General features: G+C 42.5%; 1 non-coding gene across 1 annotated transcript; it reads left to right on the forward strand.

Annotated features, from left to right (window-relative positions):
- Positions 1-365: 365 nt before the first annotated feature.
- Positions 366-470, forward strand: LOC113602623 (U6 spliceosomal RNA). The gene has a single exon (XR_003424104.1). It is a non-coding gene; the product is annotated as a U6 spliceosomal RNA (small nuclear RNA).
- The last annotated feature ends 9,171 nt before the right edge of the window (positions 471-9,641 follow it).

The following is a 9,641-nucleotide window of genomic DNA, read 5'->3' on the forward strand; positions in this document are numbered from 1 at the left end:
AAAGAATATGGCTGTGCCAATGCACTGGTCCCAGGAGGAGAGTATGAGACCCAGGGAGCAAAATGATGCAGCCAAGGTGCTGCAGCTGACCCCAGCCTAGGTCAGCTGACCCCAACTGACTTGTAGTCTTGGTTTCTATATAAATGCTTATTGTTTGAAGTCACTATGTTCTAGAATAGTTTTTTATACCAAACTTTTGTGGTGGCAGTAACTGCCTGGTCTATCTGCTACTTGAATGTTTGGGTATTCCAGAGATGGTTATGAAATGTACTTGCCATTGTCCATTAAAAAATAATCGTTTTGGAAAAAATATTTACGGTACATACATCTAACGAAAGAGTCGAATCCAAAATACATAAAGAACTGTGCTCACTTTGGCAGCACATCTACTAAATTGGAATGACGCAGAGTAGATTAGCATGACCCTGTACACGGATGACATGCAAATTTGCAAAACACATTAAAAAAACCCCTCATAATAAAAAGTACAAACAACCCAATTTAAAATGACCCCCCCACTTGAACAAATATTTCACAAAACACGGTATGCAAATAGCCAGTAAGCAAATGAAAACGTGCTCAACGTCATTAACCGTAAGAGGATGCAAATTAAAACCATGGTGAGATACCTTTCACAGGTGCTAGTGGGCTATTCTCAAAACACCTAACAAAACAGACATTTGTGAGTATCTGAAGTGACTAGAAGTCTCATCTATTGTGGGTAGATGTCGAGGAATGTCCAACCACACGGAAGAACTCCTTTGCAATTTCTCGTAAAGTTAAACAGTTACTTTACTTTACGTAAAGTAAACAGTAAAGAAGTAAGGACGATGTGTACACAAAAAGACGTAGAGAAGAATGTTCACAGTAGCCTTACTCATAATTGCCTCAAACTCGAAATGGCCCAAATAACCATCAACAGGTGAATGGACAAACACATTGTGGTAAACTCATAGAGTAGAATGCTTCTTAGTAAAAAGAAATGAACTACTGACACACACAACAATTTGGATCAACTTCAGAAACATTATATGAAGCCCCCTCCACCAAAAAAGCACAAATTGTGTGATTCAATTCATATGACTTTCAGTATAAGCGAAACAAATCTATGTGCTAGAAACTAGAGTTGTTATTGTTGCTGTTGTTGTTGTTGTTGTTGTTGTTTTCCCTGACAGGAAATAGTGCAGAACTGACCAGAAAGAAGTTTGAGAGGATTTTCTGGGGCTTTGGAAATGTTTTCTATTTCCATAGGTTGTGGTTAAATGGGTGTATGCCATCAACAAAACTCTTCAGAATGAGTCCTTAAGATCTATGTATTGTACGTAAATTATACAGCTACATCCGTAAAAGATTGTTCTGGCCAAAGGGGATGGCGAAAATATATACATAGATGAGAAAGAAAGAGACACACATACAGAGAAACAAAGAGAAATAATCAAAACTCAAACTACACTTCAAGAGGGAAGTTGCAGTGTTTTGTAACCATTTGATAAGGGAAGGTGCTCTCCATACACACCATTTAATAACAAAAGGAAACAGTGCTTTTTATGGAGGGCACGTAGTATTTGTGAAATGATGGCTGCTACAGATGGTCCTGAGGCAGCCACAGTGAGATCTCCTGGAGTAAGAAGAACGCTGAAGCCCACAGAGGATACAGGAGACTACAGTTTTGGTGGCAAGACATTGCTGTACAAGCTGGCGTGCCATAGGTAGACTCTCGAGACTCACTCGACGCTTTCCTGCCCAACGGGGTACACACTTAGAACTCTCGAGACTTCAGGTTTCCTCGAATCGAATGGCTTTCACCTGGGCTCTGCACCGGGGCTCAGAACATCGGACTATGGGCAGCTGCATCTACTCACGAGGCGCAGATATTTTTGTTTGGTACTGTCTTTGGTGCTAGTGTAAGGAAGGGAAAAAAAGCCTCTTCCCCATCCCCTCCGAGGGTCTCCAGCTGGAGCCTGAAAATAGACTGACAAAGGACCGATGAACGAGAGAAGAACAGAGCTTGTTAACGTGGGCAGCATGCACGCATGTGGGAGAAACTCAGTGATGGGTAATTCAAAGAGGTGGTTTGAACTTGCACCTAAATGGCATCTTAACAAAGAAGGACAAATTTGTAGGGAAGTGAAAAGACACAGGGAAAGGGTTTCTGGCTTTTAGGGACTTCCAACTGTGGGAAGGCAACGTGGGAGAAACCAGTGGAAAGGAAGGGCCACTTTAGCAAGGTTTGGTTGCACAGGTCCACTTCGGTGCTGATTTTCCTTCTTCTGCGTGACCATAGAGCTTCTCCGGGAGAGGGGATTTGGGGCAGTTTTCATTTTCAGAAATTTCTGCTTTGAGTCAGATAAGAGAAGTTCTGAAAAGGCTTCTTTATGCATCTCTTGATTCTCCATCGTACCAAAGCTGCACATTTGGGGATGGCACGTTCTGATCCTCCGCACTAGCTAATCAACTGAAATGAAAAGTGTTCCTATGCCACTGACCTTGGAACCCGGAGATCGACAAGCTTCAGTTCTCCTTCCTATGTTCCAGAGTGGAGAGAGGGAATCCCAAGCAGGCTCCTTGCTGTCAGCACAAAGCATGATGCAGGGCTGGACCCCACAAACCATGAGATTATGGCCTGAGCCGAAGTCAGACGCTTAACCGACAGAGCCACCCAGGAGCCCCCCCTTAACGAGAGCCGATACTACTGCCTTCTAGATGGGTCCACTTTGATCATTCTCCTTTTGTCATTTAGATTGAGTACTTTGCGTAATACCATAGGTGAATTCCTGAGGAAATTGTACATAAGCCATGATCAAATCATTTTCATGCACTGGGAAGACTCACTATTTAACAGATTCACTATTTAGAGGAAAATTAGATGGAACCTGTCTCTACAATTGTGCCAGCGTTCCTGGTTTCAAGCAGAAGGAATACATTGATTTCCTCAAAGAGGAAATGGATGCATTGGAGAGACAGCTGGCGCTCAGAGTGGTTAACAGCTTATATTCCAAACTGGACCATGGCCACCAAGCTCTGAGGTCCGAGTCACAGCATAGGTAAGGGACACTGACACAGCAGCTGCCCCCATGATGGCTATGGCTTCAACCAGCGCTCTTGCTCGTGGGTCATTCTCCCAAGTATTAGCATCCCCCAGAGGGTCCAAATGTCCCAAGGCCTGTCCCCTGCATGGGACCCCCCCAGCTTTTCTGAGTGGGGAGTTGGGTGATTTGGACCCCACAGTTTCCGTAGGAAGCCTTACACTCTACATCCTAACCCAAAGATGCAGGGAGGTGCAGTTGTCCAAAGGATTATCCTTGGGTGTCTGGGAAGGATGAAAAGGACTGACAGTGGGAGCTGGCAGCCCAAAATTGACAAGTGTCAGCCAGAACTTCATTCTTAATTGAGGAGTATCAAATTGATTCAGCGAGGAGATGTAGTTTCCTTTAGGTATAGGACTGGCAAAAAAAAGTTACAGCATCCATAGTGAGTATTGTTACTAAGGGTGTGGAAAGCATTCTCCTATCTGTGGGTTAGCATGTAAACTGATATAATGTATTTAGGGGACAATTTGGCAATTTCTATCAAAATTAAAAAAAAAAAAAGTAATGTTTTTTATTTATTTTGAGATAGACAGAGCACGAGCCGTGGAGGGGCAGAGAGAGAGGGAGACATAGAATCTGAAGCAGGCTCCAGGTTCTGAGCTGTCAGCATGGAGCCTAACGCAGGGCTCAGATTGGTGAACCGTGAGATCATGACCTGGGCTGAGGTTGGACACTCAACCAGCTGAGCCATCCAGGTGCCCCTACAATTTCTATCAAATTTAAGACTAAGTAATCTCTTTGAACCCACAATTGACCTTCCAAGACTGAAAAGCAGTCTTAATGCATACCTGCAAAAGGGATTTACGGTGTTGGCAAAGTTGTTTATAAAGAAGATAGAGAAGAAACAATTTAAATTAAGTGTTCATCAATAGAAACATTGTCGGGGAGCCTGGGTGGCTCAGTGGCTTGAGCGTCTGTCTTCGGCTCAGGTCATGACCTCACGGTTCCTGGGTTCAAGCCCTGTGTGGGACACTGTGCTGACAGCTCAGAGCCTGGAGCCTGCTTCAGATGCTGTGTCTCCCTCTCTCTGTCCCTCCCCCTCTCACACTCTGTCTCTCTCTCAAAAATAAATAAACATCAAAAAAAATTATTTTTAAATAGAAACACTGTCAAATAAATTATGGTACCTCCAAACAGTTAAACAATGCATAGCTTTTAAAAACTTTGTAGATATGAAAAGACTGCATTCGTTAAAGTAAAAATGTTAAAAACAAGGGGCGCCTGGGTGGCTCAGTCGGTTAAGCGGCTGACTTCGGCTCAGGTCACGATCTTGCGCTCCGTGATCTAGCCCCGCGTCGGGCTCTGTGCTGACAGCTCAGAGCCTGGAGCCTGTTTCAGATTCTGTGTCTCCCTCTCTCTCTGACCCTCCCCTGTTCATGCTCTGTCTCTCTCTGTCTCAAAAATAAATAAACGTTAAAAAAAAAATTAAAAATGTTAAAAACAAAAGGTTTAATAAAAGGGAGGCATATGTAACATCTATGCTTGTATACATGAGTAGAATTTCCTTACAGGATTCACAAGAACCTGAGTTGGGTGAGTTAAATTTGAATCACAGACAAACAATGAGTAATTGTTTAGTGAGAGTATGTCTGGCTTGTTTATCTGAAATTCAAATTAAACTGGGCACCCTATCCAGAGGAGTATTTTAAGGAAAAGTTCCATGAAACTTTGTGTCAAGGTATTGCTGAGGACAGGGATGCCTGTGTGGCTCAGTCAGTTAAGCGTCTGACTCTTGGTTTCAGCTCAGGTCGCGATCTCACAGTTCTTGAGTTTGAGCCCCGCATCGGGCTCTGTGCAGTTAGCTTGGGATCCTCTCTCTCCTCTCTGCCCCTCCCCTGCCAGTGTTCTCTCTCTCTCTGTCTCTGTTTCTCTCTCTTTCTCTCAAAATAAATAAACTTAAAAAAAAAAAAAGATATTGTTGAGGACATTGTTTATTCTATCATGTAGTTTCTTTTTCAAAAAGAGACCAAACATAAGCGTTTTGGCTTTTTTGGTTGTTGTTCGGGTCTAAATGCCAGGAAGAATCTTCTGTGAAATGCGTTTATTTCTATCTTAGAGTCTGAGCGGGAGCACATGACCAGGTTACTGTCTTCACTGTGGCTGCTGGCAGGTTCCAGCCACATTTGTCGCCCAGACACGTGGAAGAGAGCACATCAATACTTGGTTTATGCAAACGTTTAGGCTTTTTTCTGGCTCCATTTTCTGGCCCTCTCTTTAGTTTCCTTTATTCTGTTGCTTCTGCTTTATGATTGTTATCCTCTTGGGTTTTGTATCATTTTTAGCACTTTTTAAAAGTCTTGGAGACAGGGTGTGTGAAGAAAAATAAATACGCTAACCCTGAAGTCTTACAAAAATAGTTTGGTAATTTGATAGGGAATTCTTTGTGTTGGGTTCCATCTACAATGGTTTTGTGGCTAAAGGTTTATTTACCATTATTAGGGGATCTACAACATAGGCCCATTTTGAAGGTGGTCCCATGGTCGAATCCCCCAGACCCTCAATGGAGTGAGAATCCAGCACGTTTTCATTCTTCATTTGGGGAAGAAAATGTTCTCTTTCTTCACCTGGCTGCTGTATACCCTTTCTTCTATTGCCACCACTAAAATTATCTTTTTGTTTAAAGAACATTTGTGCTAATATCATATTTCTATTCAAATAAACACTCTACCTCCTGTTTCTTCTTTAACCTCTAAGTTATCAGTATGCAGATAAACAGCTTTATACCTTGTTGTTAGAGGGGGAAATGGGGCCACTGTCCATATGGGATGCTTTACATGGAGCCCCATCTGAGAGCCGAGTTAATTAGGCAGAATGTTAATTGATTCGGTCGGTGCAAAGGTTGAAAGTGAACACTTAGTTTAGCGCTAGTCTCCAAGTTAACTCTTAGCCTGCTGCTCCCCTGTGGCATAAGTGTTTATGATTTGGTGACAGTAATCCCATTTGTACTTGCTTCATAGGATCAAGTTTTCTCACCTCTAATTTCTTAAGTAGTTGTCACCTTGACTGTGGCATTGAAGGCAGTGTCTTTCATTTCTTCTTCCCTCTGAGTTTACACCAAGCATGCATCAGGACATAAACAATAAGAACAAATACAAACTAAAAGTGAGAAGAGGTTTTTTTTTAAGTTTGTTTTTTTGAGAGAGAGAAGGGGGGTGGGAAGGGCAGAGAGAGAGGGAGACACAGAATCCGAAGCAGGCTCCAGGCTCTGAGCTGTCAGCACAGAGCCCGATGCGGGGCTCAAACTAATGTGCCATGAGATCATGACCTGAGCCAAAGTCAGACACTTAACCGACTGAGCCACTCAAGCACCCCAAGAAGGGTTTTTAAAATCTACCCTAAAGCCCTGTGACTTTGTCTTCTAAAATGCAGTGTGGGGTTCTTTTTAATTGCCTTGATTGGAACGCCTTGGTGGCTCCTGAAAAATCAATCTGTAGCATAAAACATTGCAATCTTTGCATGTTGAAAAACTAGTAAAATCATTCAAAAGAGTGAATTTAAGCTTATGTCTCTGGTCTCTGGACACGAAGAACCAAAAGGATCAGAGGAGTTAACGAAAGTGCCGGGACGGGCTCCTCGCAGAGACAGACCCATAGTGCTGTTCTGCTTCCCATTTGCCCCAAGCTCCTCTGACATTATTTCCTCCTCGGTTTCGTCCGAGACTGGGACGGGCTCACATTCCACCCCCAACGTGACTGTTGTTCCAAGAGCTCCTTCTGGAATTCCCCACTGCACTTTCTGGTTTCATCGAGAGAGGTCACTGTGGCACTGCTACTGATAGAGCAGCCTATCCAGCTGGCAGAACAAGGGGAAAATGCAGTCAGTCAACAACCACGTATTGAATGTTATCAGGCACCACTGCCAGGCGGCAGGAACGAAGAGGCGCAGAAAGGAGGCGATCCGCGTGGCACCGGAAGGGAGGGGAGTCGGAAAAGAGGACGCGTGGAAATACGCTCCAGCAACGGATATGTGCCCGGCCTCAGTGGCAAAAACATCCATGTCCTGTTTACATTTGGTAGGTTTTGCCTTGAACTGCATTCCGGCAAAGTCTTATGCACGAAGAACTGCTTTTAAGAGGTTCGATAAGTTGCGTCATGTTAATTCTGTATCGCAAAATACCTTGGAGTCGTGTCTTCAAAGAAGCAAGTCAGCCACAGCAACAAAAATCCCACAGATCTCTTTTTTTGAGAAATACACTAGGCTGGGTTAGTATTACCTTTCACCATCGGTGGTTTGTAAGCAGGTGACAGCGAAACTCTCTATCCATTGCTTTCCCCTGAGCAGTGAGGTGGAGGCTCTTTTAAAAATCCCCATCCCTAGGCTTCATCCCAGGCCAATTACATCAGAACCTTTGGCACAGGGAGCAACACTGGGGTCTTAGAAAGCTCCAGGAGACTCCAGTGCACAGCCACGACTGAGAGCCAGGGCCCTAGGAGGTCCTCAGCTCTGGTCATCAAACTAGGTTCTTGTCCAACACTGAGAAGGAGATTTTAGAAATGATTTTTTAAAGTCTATTTCATGGAAACTGCTTGACAAATGAAGGGTCGTTTGGTTCTAAAATGTTATAAAATCGCACAAACTAAAAGTAGGGCTGTGGCCACAGTTAGTTTCAAGGAAACGATGGAGTCGTGAGCGGGTAACCCTTCTGAAGGTTGCCAATGATTATCTGTGGGTCATGTGAAATGAGTTTTATGTCAATACAGTAGAAGCTGTTTTGTGTGGTTAAGTACTTTTGCCTGGTTAAATAAGCAAACAAAGGTGGAATCGGGAAAGGAACAGAGTCTGATTTGCTTTGTGCTACCCAGATAAGTGGCCTCCCTTTCTCTGGGTTTGGTCTAGAATAGAAACTGTCTCTCCTGCCTCCGCCCCTGGTCTGTCATGAACAGATGCTGATTGTTAGACAGAACTTAAGACCTAGCGTATTAGTTTGTGTCACAAGTACGGGTCCATGGCTTGATTTTTATGACTTCTCTCTTGAGCAGTGGCTATCCTTCTCACTGAAGTGAGCTTTGAGCTCTGCAAACACTGCCTGATTAGAATTGGTATCATTAAAAAAGATTGTTTTAAACATTTGTTTATTGAAATCTGTAGTGATTTATTTTTTCAAATTTTTTAATGTTTATTTATTTTTGAGACAGAGAGAGACAGAGCATGAGTGGGGGAGGGGCACAAAGAGGGGGAGACACAGAATCCGAAGCAGGCTCCAGGCTCTGAGCTGTCAGCACAGAGCCTGATGCAAGGCTCGAACTCACCAACCGCGAGATCATGACCCGAGCAGAAGTCAGACGCTTAACCGACTGAGTCACCCAGACGCCCCTGTAGTGATTATTTTTAATGCATAAAAGTTGCTACAATATTTTTCCACTACATTATGGACACAGTATGTGAAGAGTAAGAGGAAGTAAAGATGTCTGAGTAAATTGAAAATTGTTCAATTCCATTCATAGTGAAAGATCTCAAGTGAAAGCAGTAATGAAGTTCATTTCCTCTATTAAGTTGTTTTTAAAGTTACAGTATGTAGTACAGGTGAAAATATAAATGGAACTGGTATATCTGTCCAATCCTGAAGACCATATAGTGTGGCAGAAAATGTTTGAAAAATAATTTGACAATACTTATAACAGCTTTAAAATAATTTGACATTACTTATAACAGCTTAAAAATATCTATACCTAAGTAATAGGAATCAAATAATATTAATATCATCTACAATTTTTTTTAAAGATTACAAACAAATCTTTTAAATTTATTTTTAGAGAGAGAGAGAAAGCATGAGTTGGGGAGCAGCACGGAGAAGGAGACAGAGAATCCCAAGCAGGCTCCGTGCTGTCAGTAACAGAGCCCAGCACGAGGCTCGATCTCACAAACCATGAGTATGGATAGTTAACCAACTGAGCCATCCGGGTGCCCCTCCCCACACTGTTTTTAATATTGTGGTTAAATACTATGGAGGAATAGTAAATTTTATGACATATGTGATGTTCACTGATGGGAAACTCTACCTTATAAACTGGAAAACGGTAAGTTAAAAAAAAAAAAAAAAAAGGTGGGTGCCTGGGTGGCTCAGTCAGTTGAGCGTCAGACTTCAGCTCAGGTCATGATCTCACAGTTTGTGAGTTTGAGCCCCGCCTCGGGCTCTGTGCTGATAGCTCAGAGCCTGGAGCCTGCTTAGGGTTCTGTGTCTCCCTCTCTCCCTGCCCCTCCCCCCCGTTCATGCTCTGTCTCTCTCTGTCTCAAACATAAATAAACATTAAAGAAAAAAATTTTTTTAACTGGAAAACGGAGAATAAGGGAAGTAAACTAAGTGAAACATCAGAACCAGTTCAAATTATAGAACCACTTTAAAACATAATAAATACAAAAATACATAAGGTAATATGTAATATATAAATTATAATATAAATATAAAAAAATAAAAAGTCATTTTAAAATTCACACAAAGTAATACCTTTTCTGGTGACTACACTCCCTGTGTGAACACTGTGTAATGTATGTAATTGTTGCATCACTGTGTTGTGAACCTAAAGGGAAAAAATTAAAATTAGGAAATAGAGA

The sequence above is a fragment of the Acinonyx jubatus genome, chromosome A3 (assembly GCF_027475565.1).
Source record: "Acinonyx jubatus isolate Ajub_Pintada_27869175 chromosome A3, VMU_Ajub_asm_v1.0, whole genome shotgun sequence".
NCBI lineage: Eukaryota > Metazoa > Chordata > Mammalia > Carnivora > Felidae > Acinonyx > Acinonyx jubatus.